A 16,415-nucleotide genomic window follows, 5' to 3' on the forward strand; every position below is an offset into this window, starting at 1 on the left:
ACTTTTTGAATAAAAATATCTGAACAAACATTCACAGGTGAATTTGTGGCATTAACGTTTGTGTGGGCAGCGTGCTTGGAGTTTCTGAGGGTGCAGAGATTGTATTTCAGAAAAAGGAAGTGGTAGGAGTTAAGGCAATAGAGTATGGTGGGGAGTAGGATGATAGCTAGCTTGCCTGATGCCCAGGAAAATAGGAGAAGGTAAGACTGAAAGGCAGTTTGGGGTGCATTTGGAAATAGCTTGCAACATCTTTGTTCAGTAGACAAGCAGGTATCACAGAATCTTTTTGCTAAGGAGCAGACCTAATCAAGGCAGAGCTTAAACTCAAAATGGAAATTACCAGCCACATTGTTTGGAAGAATAGTGGGCCTAATATGGGGTCAAAACCAAATAAGAGATAAAGCATGTGAAAAGAGCAACAGAGAGTTGCAAAAAAGTGCTGAAGAAAAAAATAGATGCAACTTGGTGTTTAATTAGATATGGTGGGGGTGGGAGAGGAATAAAGCAAGATGACTCATGTTTGGAGCCGGAGAGAACAAGTGTACCCTTAACGAACAGGAAGTCAGCAGAAACTAGTTCTTGGAGAAGTTTAATTTTAGAAATGTTAAGTTTGAGGTGCTGCCAGGGCATCCAAATTTAACCCCTTTCTTGGGCCTTTTATTGTAGGGGATAAAAGGCAAGTCCATTCTTTCAGAAAGTGTCCTGCTGTTTACCAATCGCCTACCTTAATTTTCCCAGTGAGCTTCTGACCCTGTTCCCCAGGGTTCTTTGTTTTTTTTTTTTTGGACGGGCAGGATGAGGTCTTTTCTGTACATTTTTGGGTTTAAGATGTTGGTGAATCTGCAAGATAAGACAACATTTTTCCTTGTTAGTACGGATTATTTTTCATATTAAAGTGACGCTGGTTACTGTGGTTCTCTTCACTAGAGCTTACCAAAGATGCCTTCATACCAGCAGTAAAGCTGTGGAGGAAGGACAGAGTGAGTCACGGGAAAGAATATCCTATCCACCCAGTTCAATTTTACAATCGTGTAGGTAGAACTGGAACTCTGCACAGAGGCCAGGGTTAGAGAGAGAGATGGATTGATCGATTTATCTGCGTGGAAGTGAGTGGAAAGGCAGCGGTAGATCTTCTGAGCGCATGCTTGAGCATGTTCTGCTTTACAACTCACATTTTGTTGGTGGCTGGCTGTGTCTTCTAAAACAGATCAACTGTTCTGGGGCACGGTGAGTCATTCCACGTTGTTTTCTTCCCCGGTTCGACTCTGCATTTGTCCCTAATCAACTTCCTCTTATCTCTAACCATTTTGTCAATGTTTCTGTCTAAGCACTTCTCCTGTCTCCATTGAGGTCAGAAAAAAGGGAAATAGACTGAAATCAACATCCCATCCACAAGGGTATATGAAGTATTCTGCATGTGTGGAGCATCATTCCAGGTTTTTCAATCATATTATGTAAAGAACTGAAGTTAGATAAAAGAAAAGCTTACCTTTACATGACAATTACTAAAAGCTGGAATGAGTTATTGAAAGAGGCCACTGATTCTAAGTATAGAAGAAATGACTAGGTTGGGTACTACCTGCTAGTTGATAATGGAACATAAGATCTTACATATTCTTGGGATAATGTGAATTTTTAAAAATTCTATTTCTTGTAACGTATGGGCTGAAGATTGTTTCCCACTACTTTCCGTGCCTGTGTAAGCAGACCCTTATCATTGAGCTTCTGTCTCTCTTTATATATGATTATTTTGTATCTGCCACCTCCTCCATATTGGTTTATACGTTGGCTGATGAAAGTGGAAATTCCATTCTTTCACTTAAGTCTTATTTGCAATCATGTTTTCACATGATTATTATGTATCATAATCAATTCAGAATCACTTTTTTAAAGTGAAAATCATAAATAATTGTCTTTCTATATGCAGCAGGTCATTATGCAAATGACAAAAATATTTCTTTTACATTAAATAGAGGGAATGAGGAAATAATGTCCTAATTCAGCAGGAACTATTTTTGTTTTGCGTAACTAAGACATTTCCAATTTAGGGAATGCTGGTAGGTCAAGGGTCAAGGAAGCTTGGTCAGCAAAAGACTAATGTAATGCATTTTCTCTTTTTCTGCAGATTTCTGTGAATAGACCAGAAGCTGACCTTTACAGGATGTTTGGGTGCAGGTGAGGCTGATTTGAGGCAAATGTGCTTTACAGATCTACAATCTCGTACCTCACTCTGGCTGAAGCACCGGTCCCCAAGTGCAGACTTCTTGCCTGTGTCCTGTATAATACTGTCCAACTCTGAAGCCTACCCTGACCTTGGCCCTTGCTATTTTCTTCAGTGGTTCTGATGATGGAAGAATCAGAAGCGCCTTGTGTATACTGGAAATAGGGTTGGGGCGGGGGTTGGCGTGTGTATTTTTGGGTAGTATTTTTCCTTTTTATCATCTCTGTTCTAACTACTTTCTCTGGGCACAGCTTTGCTCTAATTATAGCAAAGGCTAAACAAGGTGAACTTCAGTCTAGGAAATTTTAGTTCTATAATTTTATGGAGAGAAGGCTTTTTCAAATAATTTCCTTGCTTATTGGTTACTTTTTAACCTGCTTTGTGGGATCCATGCAGTTAATTGATTAATCATCTAATTATTACTGGCATGGTTATGGATGTTACTTAGAATTTCAAGGCTTATTTTCCTGTAAGTGGGCATAAAAACACAAATCATAGGTTTGTTTTGAGGATTAAATGAGATCATGGCCAGTGGCTAGAACATATATTTGATGAAAAAATCAATTCAGTTCTATTGACACCAGCATTGAGATATGCTAAATTCAATGCTAATTGGGAGTTTCAGAATTCTGAGAATGGCTTGAATAAGTTTATACTAACTTACAGTAGCAACAGTTGTTGAATGCTTACTATGTAGAAGGCATAGTAAGGTGTATGTTAAATACGTTGTATTAATTTGTTTAATTCTCTCTACAGCATCAGGAGGTAGGTTCTATCACCTATATTGTTTAGCTTGGATAGAAATAACTTGTCTAGGGATAGCCTGTTAGATCTGTCGGATCCTGAGGTCTGTACTCCAAACTATATTATACTGCCTCCGTGTGACCATTTTCTAAATACAAGTATCATATTTTGAAAGTGAGATACATAAAATTGAGCAGTTGTTCTGTGATTACTGTGAGGTAGACTGTGAGGTGGGAAATGTTACATTTGGAGTGGAAAAAATTATGATTGTGGATTCGGAATTCCATGATCAGGGATGTCTGGGGACAACTTCTTTTCTAGAACGTGGGCTGGGAGCATGGACTCTGGATCCATATTTTCTGTGGTTGCATCTCAGCTCTGCCACTTTGTAGCTCTGTGACCTAGGACTAACAACTTCCTGAGCCTCAATTTTTTTGTCTATAAAATGATGAAAATGCTGCCCATCTCAGAGTTATGAGGATTAAATGAGTGAATACATGTAGATTCCTTAGAATAGTGACTGACACTTGGCAAGCACCATTAGATATCACCAGCATTTCTATATCTTTCACTTTATATATCTCTTCTGGCTGTCTTCATGTGTGCGTAGTTGCACTCTTGCTAAGAAATGCATAGATTTACTTAAGGATGTTGTGAAGCTTGTCCACAGAATTATAATGTGGTTTTGGAGTCTTTAGTATATTATAATAGAGGGAAAAGTTATTACTGTCCATTTTTCCACTTTCAAAAGCAATTATTGCTTAAGAATTACTGGGATTAATTATCTTTCAAATATATAATTCTGAATTTATATTTATAAAATTGATACCTGTTCAAAATCCATATTAGTAGAAACTAAATATATTGAGTGACTTACTTGGCCTTATCTTTAGTCATAATTTCAGATTAGAAGTGAAAGTGAATTTAAATGACGTGGTTGTGTCGAACCGTCTCTTCTGTTCTTTTTACGCTTGCATGTGAGTGAGGTAAATGGTTAGACAATTCTTAGCCTTTTTGCCCAGCTCAAGGAAGAGTTAATAAAATAACGTTATGTAAAGTGCATTGAACTCCTCAAGAGAGAAGTGTTATATTAATACCTCCCTCACAGTGATGTTCTCAGACTTAATGTTTGTAAATTGCCTTGGTACTCCCAGTAACATCCTGATGAAGCATCATTTTGTTTTATTGCAAGGAGCTCTAAGTTACACAGAATACAAGTTAAGGGGGAAATAATATCCCAGTCTTTATTTTACAATCAGAAGTACATAAAATAGAGAGAAAACATTTTGTTCCAGTTGTGAACGGTAAAATTGATCATTTGTTTTTTTTCTCTCTGTTACTTTTGGGATGGGGTAGAGTTTATAATGTAGTTTAATTGAGCACTCATGGTTAGAGTATTTAATGGCAGAATTGGTGATCACGATACAAAGAGATCTTTAAGGACACTGGTATTCAAATTTTTAAAGTTAAATTCCAATTTTAAGAGTCAGTTTTTTTATATGATTACTATTAAGTTTGGCATTTTTGAGACATGTCTTAAATCAATATCTGTAATACTTACAAACATCAGTAGGGAGAATCATATTGTAAACACATATTCTTGCTGTAGGGTACATTTTAAATGTCTAAACACTAATCAATATAGCAAAATTAAGTATTGACTAAAATAGCTTTATAATAAGTAATTATTGGTTTGCTCTTTTAGAAATTAGAGATTTTCACTTTGGGAATAAAGAGTAAATTTACTGTCATGAAATTAAAGTGTTTTTGACCTTTTTGTACAACTTTCCTCTGTCTATGAAATGATTAGGTTTAAATATGATTGCACAGCTGTATTATGTTGCAAGCATCAATTTTTAATTATTATAAGGTCAATGTTAGAACAAATGTGATTAGAACAGTACCTCAGTGCAGTTATTTGCTTTCTACTCAGAAACCACTCTGTGTTTACTAAAACTAACCCAAACCTCTCTCGGTTGATATGGCTAATTAGATTCTTGCCAAATCCTTTGTTTTCCTCAGTGTTCATTCTATGTATGTTATTTTGTTGATTCTTTCAGTTTTTTAAAATACAAATTTCTTGATTTATTTCTTCCCTTCATAGGGGGACATTTATTTTTCTATGTGTCTATGTGTGCACATCTCTCTGTGTGTATAACCACAGATAACAGTAGCTTCACAATCCTTCTGCCTTGTATAACACAAATATTTCTTCCACACAATATTATTGGGAACTGATTTGTATGAAGCACATCTAAATAGAAAAGGAGTTTCCTTGCCAAGCCTAAGTTTTTATGATTCTGTGTTCACAGAGATTTGCTGCTTTCCTGAGTTTTTAGTTGCTTCAAATTAAAAGTTTCCTGCTACATAAAAAGATGACAAAAATTTCCTGCTACATAAAAACATGACACATTATTCATTAAAATTCCCAAGATTTTCAGCATTAATAGTAATTCAGGTTTTAATCACAAAAGTGGTTTTCTAATTCTTAATTAGTTGTTCAGATTTCATTTACTGTTGACATATTATCTACATTTTAAAAACAGCAATAATAGTGGGCAAAAAAATTTGTTGCCTTTAGTAAATGAAGCAGCCTAAGATTTCCTGCACAGAACACACAGGCCGAATAGTCCATCTTTGTGGCTTGGGGAATGAGTGGTCAGATGTTGCCTGGGCTCCACTGAGGGTCTTAAGATGTAGCAGTAAAGGGAAATCACTTGGCTATGGCAAGTGGAAGAAGGGCTGGTGGAGTAGTGATGCATTAGTAGGAATAAGCAGAATGTGCTACTAAGAAGGTAAGTCTTATCTTTGATTCATTAATAATTCTTCAGTTGATTTCACGGGAGTATAAAGGAACACTTATGAGAACTTACTCTTATGTTAGATGATGCAGCTTTCACCCCATAATCCCTTCTCATCTGTTACATTATTTTTGAGTCATATATTCTGAAAACAGTTGCTTTTGAAAAATAAATATGTAGGGTCCTCTTGTCGAATACTTTCAAGTTCTATGTAGGGTCTAATGATATAATTCCCCACATTGTAACAATGAGTGAGAAGATATTTTGGAATTGGATGGTTCTTCCCCAAATCTCTTAAATTATATTACCCAAGAGGAAGCTAATTCTGAGTGGTGTTGTGGAAGCCTAGTTATGGTAGTCAATGCTGAGAGTCTCTTGGAAACATCTTGACATACATGTCTCCAGAACCTCTGACTGTAAAGGTTCATGTACAACATAAGCCCGTGACAGGCTTGCATTTCAAAGTTTCTAGTTTCAGGAACTGCTCTTAGCTACTGGGCTCTTAGTTACTAAGCTATTTAGACCCAGCATATTTATCATATTTATAGTTATTATACTTAGTTGCTCAACAAGTCTAAAAAAAGATAGCTACAAAACTGTTTTTATGTTTCTGCCAATAGCTTAAATATCATTTTTCACATTTTCTAAATCATATTGAATGGAGAGATTCTCTGATTAAAAAATAACAAATCTAATCGCCAAGTTCCTCTTATTCTCCAGCCCTTCTACTGTCTCCACCATCACTACTTATTGACCAAAATATTTATGAATAATGCACTGCAAACATTTCTGCAGAAATTCCTCTTCTTATAAACAAGGCACCATAGAAGGATCATGAATGAACAATTTTATAGAGTGTAAAAGCCAAAGAAATATTAATCAAGGTTAAAATTATGCCTTCTTCCTGTCAGCCACAGAAATTAGGTAAAAGCTTTGTTTTCTGATGCAGCAATTTCATGGAACCTTTCTCAGTTACATGGAGCCTTTCTCAGTTACCTTCACTGAGCCCAACCCTTTTTCCAAGATGTCATTAAAACATTTTCACAAGAGAAGAGGGCCAGCTGTGACACTTCATTTTTCAGTCTCTCTCTGCCTCTGGATTTGCTTTACCTTTCAAGTCTGCACTAACATCCAGGTTTTGGATAATATGAAAATGTGCATGGATTACATATTTAGAGCAGATTATAACATGTTTGGTTTGGTGGTCAGATGAGTCTAGTGTAGGGAATATAAATATGGCTCAGTATGAAAAAGTACAAGAGTAGCATACTGCTATATTTCTAAATTGAATAAAATTGATATATTCATTATCCACCTTAGTTTGGCTAGATATTCAGTAATGGCTGTAATTGGTTTGTTCCTACCCTCTTTTTTGGTACAATGCAGGAAACTTGTGTGGCCTACACACTAGGAAAAAGGCAGGGAAGGACTTTTGGTCCTCAGTTTACTTTTTTTTTTGCATTGTGATAGACGCTCATAGTTATAAGCCTTGATGGTCTAATTTTAGGTGCTCTACTTACTCCAGGCCAAGCTAGGAGAGGATAGGAAACGTTGTCAAAGCTTAAAGGCTACTAGGAAATGAAATTTTTGAATAGCCTGGAATCACTTTCCCTACCTGGTCATATCACCTCTTCTAGGGTGTGGTGGAGAATTTTCATGAAGCCGCATGAGTAGCCAATTATTCTATGAAAATTGATCAGCCACATCATAAAAATGAAAAATAACATGATAGGAGGCTGAAGTCTGGAACACTGCCTTTGGGGAGAGAAGCAGAGCTGGTCCAAGCCCTGGCCCCAAGTAAAGCCACTGCCCCGGAGCCACCTTGGAGGTCCCTCTCCCCACTAGATGCCTTTTTGCACAGCACTGGGCACTGGTCCCTGCTCCCACCTCTCTGGACCACTGCACCTGGATGAGCAGTGGCGAGCTGGGGAGGCACAGCGTGACCCAATAAGATCTGTCTATTTAAGCTTGTTCTGCTGGATCTGTAGTGGGCAAATCCAGCCTGTCCTCTGCCTTGTGAAGGGACAATTTCATGAGTACCAGGAGAGCACAATCGGAGCAGCCTTCCTTACACAGAATGTCTGCTTGGACAACACAACACTCAGGTTTGAGATCTGGGACATGGTTGGACAGGAGTGATATCACAGCCTGGCCGCCATGTATTCTTGGGAAGCCCAGGCTGCCATCATGGTCTATGACGTCACCAATACAGATACATTTGCTGGAGATAAGAACTGGGTGAAGGAGCTATCGAGGCAGGCCAGCCCCAACATGGTCCTTGCACTCACAGGTAACAAGGCAGACCTGGCCAGCAAGAAAGCCCTGGAATTCCAGGAAGCACAAGCCTATGCAGACAACAACAGTTGGCTGTTCATGGAGACATCAGCAAAGGCTGCAATGAATGTGAATGAAATTTTCATGGCAATAGCTGAGAAGCTTCCCAAGAACAAGCCCCAGAATGCAGCTGGTGCTCCAGACAGAAACCAAGCTGTGGGACCTCCAGGAGAACCAGCCGGCCAGCCCCAGCCAGTGTTGCAGCAATGGAGCCCCCCTTGCCTGCCACTGCCCCCACCTTCTCCACCTTAACGACCTGGAATCCACTCTTACCAATCGTACTTAACGACTTGGGCCACCTCTTGGGTAAGGGGGTAGGAGTCCACCATGATTTCTCCATATAATTTTGGTCATAGGCCATAGTGAGTTATTTCACCTGTACCTTTCTGTACAAATGCTAATTCGACTTTAAGTCTGAAGTCACTTTTTAAATATATATGATCTTCTGCTCTTCCCACTTCCTCCTCTTCCTACTGCTTTCCCACTTTTCTTTTGCTGGTTGTAGCCACATGCTCCCCTCTGGGAAACCACAGCATTATCACAGCATTATTGTGACAGCCACAAACCCATTGCCTACAACTCCTCCACCCTCGGTCACCCTGACCTCTGGCTCTGAGCCCAGTTCTGACCAAATCATGATGAGTATTTGGGGGTGGCTGGGTAGGGGGGATAGTGGGAGGGGACAGAACCAACTTCTTCTTGTATTTTGTATTGTATATTTTCTTCAAAATGTAACCAATCAGTATCTTGTCAATATAGTCAAAATGTGGTTGATCATATTTTCGTAGGATAATTGGCTACTCATGTGGCTTCATGAAAATTCTTCACCACATTCAAAAGGGGGTGATATGACCAGGTAGTGAAAGTGATTCCGGACTATTCAAAAATTTCAATATAGTTAGATAAAAAATTAATATGACAATGAGGTAATAGTTTATACTCACTACATAACAAAAAATAAAAATTAGGGCTATAACAAGTGATGATAAAGAAAGGGAGTAATGAAACACATAAGCTGTCAGTGGGAATATAAGCAGGTGCAACCACACACAATGCTCACAACACTTAACCACTGTGTCAGGCATTAATGCTTTAGTTACTGAATTGTGAGAAAGTCTGTGTTGGCTAAGAGGCTGGCTAGGTATGATAACCAACTTGTCCTGTTTTAACTTTTCTGGCTTAAAACTGAAATGTCCTGTCCTAGAAACCCTCTCAGTCCCAGGAAAGCTGGGATAGTGTAGGTTACCCTGTGGACATAGCAATTGCAAGGGGATCCTCCAGAGACTTAGGGCAGCAGTTGTTTATCAAGTGTGGAATTATTTCAATATTTTACAAACAGGTCAAGTCATCCTGGTGTGTAGCAGCCTGGATACATGCACTTTGGAAAACATTTCAGCATTTGGCGTTCTGTGAACTTCAATATATACATGCTCTGTGACTCCCAAGTTCCTCTCAGTGGCATATAGATTAGAGCAACTCTTGAGCATGTTTGTTAGGAAATGTGTACAAGAATTTCATGGCCGCATTGTATGTAATAACAAAAAAAGTTGGAAACAAACATCCTGCAGCGAGACATTAGATGACTGTATTGTGCTTTTCATACAATGGAATACTATGAAGCAGTAGCACTGAAGGGACCAGCATGAACTCATCTCACAAATGATATTGAGCCAAAGAAACAAGTCGAAAAATAGAGAGGATATGGTTGATTTATATAAAGTTAGAATCAGGCAAAAGTAAGTAATATTTTAAAGAGATACAAACATAAAATTATAAAGAATAGCAAGTAGCTAATAAATACAAAAATTTCTGGTGGTGATTACCTGTGGGATACAGGAAGGGGCTCACAAAAGGCTTCAAAGTTCTTGCAATGTTCCATTTTTAAGCTAACTAGTGATATGTGGTTGTTCTCTTTATTCTTTTCACCTAATGCTTTATAAATTGTTTAATATGTTTACAATATTTAATAACAAATTTTAAATCTGAAAAGTTAAATTTTTGGGGGGCCCTGTCAATGTTTACATCTTTCATATCCTTCAAAAGCAAATAGAAAACCAATCATTTAACAAATATTTATTGATTCATTGCTGTGCACTAGGTACAGAAAGATTAAAAAAATAAAAATGCCTCCCTTGAAAGGCATAAATTCTAGTGAGGGAGAATAACAATAAGTCTCTATATAAATAAGTATGTAAGTAAGTAGGTACAATATATCTGTGATAAAATTCAGTTTGAGATTATCATTAGAAAATAACAAAAACCAGCCCTGGCATGGTGGCTTGTGCTTGTAATCACAGCACTTTGGGAGGCTGAAGTGGGCAGATAACTTGAGGTCAGGAGTTTGAGACCAGCCCAGCCAACATGGCAAAATCCCGTCTCTACCAAAAATACAAAAATTAGCCAGGCGTGGTGGCACACACCTGTAGTCTCAGCTACTCGGGAGGCTGAGGCAGAAGAATCACTTGAACCTGAGAGGTGACCTGTGATCACGCCACCGCAACTCCAGCCTACTTGACAGAGCAAGACTCTGTCTCAAAAACAAACAAATAAAACAAGCACCAAAAACAAAACAAAACAAACAAACAAAAAAAACAACCCCAAAATAATAAAAACCAAAGGGGATATAAGGTGATGATGGGGTGTTAGAAGTGGCTATTTTAGACAGAGGTCAGGAAAAGCCTCCAGGAGAGTGAGCAGAGGATTAGATGAAGAGTGGAACCAGCCCTGTGAATATTTGGGAAAAGAGCATTCTGGCAAGTGAAGAGCCTGCCAACTCATCTCCCAAAGCTCACTCCAGAACCATCTCCTTCATTGTGTCTCAGGGAAGCCATCCTCTTTCTCTCAGTTAGGGCCACTTCCCATCCATCAACTCCACACCTCTCTCCAGACTCTATTGCTTTTGTAAGCAGAGGCTTTTCCAAATCAAGGCCTGTTAACTTTGACAAGAGAGCCTCCAGGCCTCCAAGATTTTCAGGTTAGTTTGCTCTCTTGTTGGAGGAAGAGGGCAACATTGTTCATTTTTTTGTGTCATTAAAGAAGCAAGAGGCCGGGTGTGGTGACTCACACCTGTAATCCCAGCACTTTAGGAGGCGGAGGCGGGGGCGGGCAGATCACGAGGTCAGGAGATCGAGACCATCCTGGCTAACATGGTGAAAACCCATCTCTACTAAAAATACAAAAAAATTAGCCGGGTGTGGTGGCGGGTGCCTGTAATCCCGGCTACTCGGGAGGCTGAGGCAGGAGAATGGTGTGAATCCGGGAGGTGGAGCTTGCATTGAGCTGAGATCGTGCCACTGCACTCAAGCCTGGGTGATACAGTGAGACTCCGTCTCAAAAAAAAAAAGCAAGAATGCGTGAATCATCTCAATAGATTACCATGCCACATTATGCATGATAACAGTTTTTGAAGTCTGCTTGATGACTGTGGTGCCTACTAAGGCTGCAGAACCAATCTTCATAAAGGCCTATAGAAGATTTTCTGTGATCAGTTTATGTAGTTATCTTTAGGTTAGAATGTTTTGTGTGGTCAACTTATGCAACTAATATCTTCATATCTTCTGTTCAGACTTTTTTTTTTGAACTCTAGACTTGCAATCTAACTGACCGTTTTTAAAAATCTCATCTTGGATATATTATAGATATTTCAAATTTAACATATCCGAAAAACAAATCTTCAATTTTTTCTTTAAGTATTTCCCTTATCTCAGTAAAGAGCAGAATCATCCTTTAATTTGCTTAGGCCTTAAATCTCTTAATCATTCTTGACCCTTGACTCTCACAGGCTATATCTAATGTAGCTGAAATTCCTGTTGGTTCCAGAATCTGACCACTTCTTGCTCACTTCACTGCTATCACCCAGGCTTTGTTGACCCACATTCCTTGCCTGGATTATGGCAGATGGACTGTCTCTCTACAGTCCATCTAAGTTCCTTATAGTTCAAGCTCTCATAATGTGTCCCATAGATCCCTGGGGGTCCCCAGGACCCTTTCTTGGGGTACATGAGGTCAAATCAAATTTCTTAATTATATGAGGATCTGCTGTTTTTCACTCTTACTGACATTTGTGGTGTTGGTGCAAAGGTATTGGTGAGTAAATTGCTAGTGCATTACCACAAATCAAGCCAGTGGCACCAAAGTCTACTAGCAGTCAAAATGTACTTCATTAACAATCCACCAAAAAAATGCAATTTCACTTAAGGATGTCCTTGGTAAAGCAGCAAAAACTGTGATTTGTTCTCTTTTGATAATACAACTTTTTAATATTCTATATGATGATGTGGGAAGTATGCAGAAAGCATTTCTGTTGCCTACTGACATATGGTGGCTGTCTGGAAGGAACACAATGTGCAGTTGCTTTAGACAAAAACTAAACTATCTACTTTTTTCGTGAAACACCTATTTACTTGAATGAAAAACTGACAAAAAACAATAGTTATTCAGATTTGGACATTTGGCAGACATTTTCTTAAAAATGAATAAAATAAGCCTAACAGTTCATGGAAAGCAATTTACAGCATCTGTTGCTGATGATAAAGTTTTTGAGTGAAAATTCAAATTTTGGAAAACTTGTATGTGCTTGAGAGATTTTCAGTACCTGAGAACTTTTTAATTGATATTAGAAGTGCTATTAATGAATATGATTTTTGATATTATGTAAAGAAATATTTGCAAGTTTGGAGAATCTGCATAACTCAATGAATCAAGAATTTTTTCAAATGACCAATGCATAATGTTAAGAGATCACGTATGGAAAAAATATCCATTCAAAGAGCAGAATAGCTGGATAGTCCCAGCTACTTGGGAGGCTGAGATGGGAGGATAGCTTGAGCCCAGGAGTTTGAGATCATCAGCCTGGGCAACACAGTGGGAACCCATCTAAAAACAAACAAACAAACAAACATACAAACAAACAGCACAGAATAGACCAATGGATCTTTTTGAAACAGAGTAGGCGAGGTTTATTAACGTGGTTTGAAAATAACCTTTAAGAAATTAGCACTTGTTAAGTTTTGGTATAATATCAAAGAAGAATATGCAAAATTATCTGAAAAGTTTATTGAAACACTCATTCCTTTTTTGATTACATTCTTGTGTAAGGTTGGATTTTCTTAATATGCTTTAACCAAAACATCATATAGCATAAATTTAATGCAGAAGATTTGAAACTCCAAACTGTCTTCTATGAGGCCAGGCATTAATGAAATTTGCAAAGGTGTAAAGCAATGCTACTCTTCCATCAAGTTTTTTTGGCTTGAAAATACGCTTATTTTAAAAATATGTTATTTATCTTATTTTGTAATGGGTCATTATTACTTTAAAATGAATACACAGATATTTAAAAACATTCTTACTAAATAGACTGAGATATAGTAAATATTTATACATATAACCCTGTTAAAGAAAAGCTCTTTGGAGTCCTCAGTAAGTTTTAGGTGTAAAGTGCCTGGGAGATTAAAAAGTTGAGCAGCTGCTTTTGTCTTTTTCCTGAGTAACAGGCAGAGTCAACCATGCCACTCCTACCCCAACACAACCCAGTGATTCCTCCTTCACTCATGGTAAAAGCCAGAGCTCTCACAGTGGCCATGAGGTCCTCTCTCATTGAGCTTGTCTTCTCTAACCCTCCCCTTTGTTCATGTTGCTCTAGATACCCTGACTTTGCTATGTTCAAGACCATGCCAAGCTTATCTGGCCGAAGAGTTTTTCTGCTTATTTCTTTTGCCCTGAACCCTCTTCCCCCAGATTTTTGTTTATCTTTTCACTTCATTTCTTGGCTATGCAAATGTTACCTCAAGGGAGTCACCCCTCTTGCTTTTCCCTGTTACTTTACCCCACTTGTGTAAGTTTTTGTGATGGCACTTCTCATTACCTGATAATGTAATTTGCATTTATATTTTTACTTGCTTACTACCTGTCCTTTCTAGTAGAACTGGACTCTATTAGGTAACAGGTTTTGTTCTGTTCATTGATTCAACTATAGGATCTAGAATGCACCAGACACATAGTATATGTTTGTTGTATAAGTGATTTAATGGTCTGTCTTAACATCTTAGAGGTAACTGTGGCAGCTTCATTCACCCTCACTTTGCAGCCCAAAGTTGGAGAACTTTTCTGAAGGACTTTCTATATGTCTATTTTGAAACAAGTCAGAGAAAGAGTCCTTTGTGCTAGGCTGACCAGATGGTTTCAGGCCAGGATTTTCATGGAATTTCCACTTTACAAAAGAGGCCTTGAAATACTATAGTCCTGGACTACTTATGGTCTACTTTGATGGCAAGTTCCAACTAATAACACACCATTTAATACTATATTGTGGAGCTCACTTGGCCGATGTGACAAGTTATAGAGTGTATATCAGTTTCTATAATCTGTTGCTTTTTCTGAGCTCTCTTACTGGATATCTTCCTTATGTTGTAAAAACCTTTCTTTAGTCATACTTTTTTGGCGGGCTAGGTACTATGAGTTTTTGCAGTCACCAGTGAACATTGCAAAAATTCAGCATCACTAAGATTTTGTCTGTATAGGTCAGACTTTGCCTCTGCATGCAGGAAGCTTCTCGTACCATGAAGCAAAGAGCTTGTAACAACGATTCATTTTTCTCTCCTTATAATACTAGGGCTATCAGCTCTTCCCACTCTTCCGGTTATTCCAAAAATTTGTGTAAGAAAGATTATGAGAGAATTTGTAAGTGTAGCCTACATTTGTTTGAGATATATCAGAAGGAGATAAGTTTTCATAAAAGAAAACCTCAGAAATAATATGACTTTTAAAAAACCAATTATATTTGCAAAGACTTAGGCGTATAAGCAAAAAATCACATACTTTAAAAGAGGTATTATAGAATTCTCTATGTGTTATTTTTTGATTTCATAGTAGTTATACCATCTACCATCAAGATAGCATTATTAAGATCTTAGAGTGAGTTATTTTAAAGGTTCATTTAAATATATTATTTCTTCATGTCCTCAAATCACTCTATTATAAATACTCACCACCATTTTGTAAATAAAGAAACTGAGGCTGGGCTGGGTGCAATGGCTCACACCTGTAATACCAGCACTTTGGGAGGCCAAGGCGGGTGAATCACCTGAGGTCAGGAGCTCGAGACCAGCCTGGCCAACATAATGAAACCCCATCTCTACTAAAAATGTAAAAATTAGCTGGGTGTGGTGGCATGCGCCTAAAATCATAGCTACTCAGGAGGCTGAAGCAGGAGAATCGCTTGAGCCGGGGAGGCGGAGTTTGCAGTGAGCCAATATGGCGCCATTGCACTCCAGCCTGGGTGACAGAGCGAGACTCCATCTCAGAAAAAAAGAAAAGAAAAGAAAAAAAAAAGCTGAGGCTGTTTTAAGTAATGTGTGCAAAATTCCACAGCTAATAAAATAGTCGGAGCATCAGAATTCAAGCTCAGTTCTTCTGATTTCTAGTCCAGTTATCTTTCTGTTTTTTCTCTTTCTATTTTGCCATTATACTATTTTGAGGTAACATTGCATGAGTAAGGGTTCTTTATCATCTTGGTTAGTTAAGTGCATGTTGTTTTAACATTCATGTAATAATTGAATAATCACCTTTAGCAAATACCAGAGGATATAAATGCAGCCTGAAAATTATAAAGTACCATTGAAAGAGAACAATTTCTTCTGAAAATCCAGTTTCAACAGAAGGCCAAAAGGAAATTTATATTATCAAATAAATAAGGGAACGAAAGAAAGCAGAATTTGTATGAGCTTGTACTATGAGATACTATCATAAAAAACTGATGGCATCTTTCGGAATTGGTTAAAAGCCACAAACATAAGAAGGAGAAGGAATTGGAAGTCTCTTCAAATATCTACTGTGTCCAGTCATGAGGATATTTCCTGGACACTAGGAATGATAATTATTTTATCCAAGCAAAGTAGACACTCTTCCCTGTTACCAAACATCAGTAACAAACATAGCTGGCAAAGAGTGAGGTGAAGAGAAAAAAGCAAGAGAGAATATATTTATACTGATTTTTAAAATGCTGAGTGTAATAGTTATTAATTTTAGTAAAGACATTAATTAGACATGCATTTGACACTGAGAACAACAAGCTTCTCTGTGATTTCTTAAAGTAATTTTTAATTGAAAATATGGAAACCCAAGAAAGTGATTTGATTAAAATTCTTTACTTTCAACATTGGTAATTACAACAATAATTTCTTATTGCAGCACTTTTGAATATTGGTTATCTATTTAATTTTATGATGCATGTCACTGATATACCTAACTGCTAGAAGATGATATGGTAATACACTTGTCATTAGTGCTTACTGATGTGTGAATTAAACATTGGT

The 16,415-nt window shown here is 37.8% G+C and overlaps 1 pseudogene; it reads left to right on the forward strand.

Annotated features, from left to right (window-relative positions):
- Positions 1-346: 346 nt before the first annotated feature.
- LOC110743498 lies at positions 347-8,723 on the forward strand (annotated as a pseudogene).
- The last annotated feature ends 7,692 nt before the right edge of the window (positions 8,724-16,415 follow it).

This window comes from Papio anubis, chromosome 5 (assembly GCF_008728515.1).
Source record: "Papio anubis isolate 15944 chromosome 5, Panubis1.0, whole genome shotgun sequence".
NCBI classification, from domain to species: Eukaryota; Metazoa; Chordata; class Mammalia; order Primates; family Cercopithecidae; genus Papio; species Papio anubis.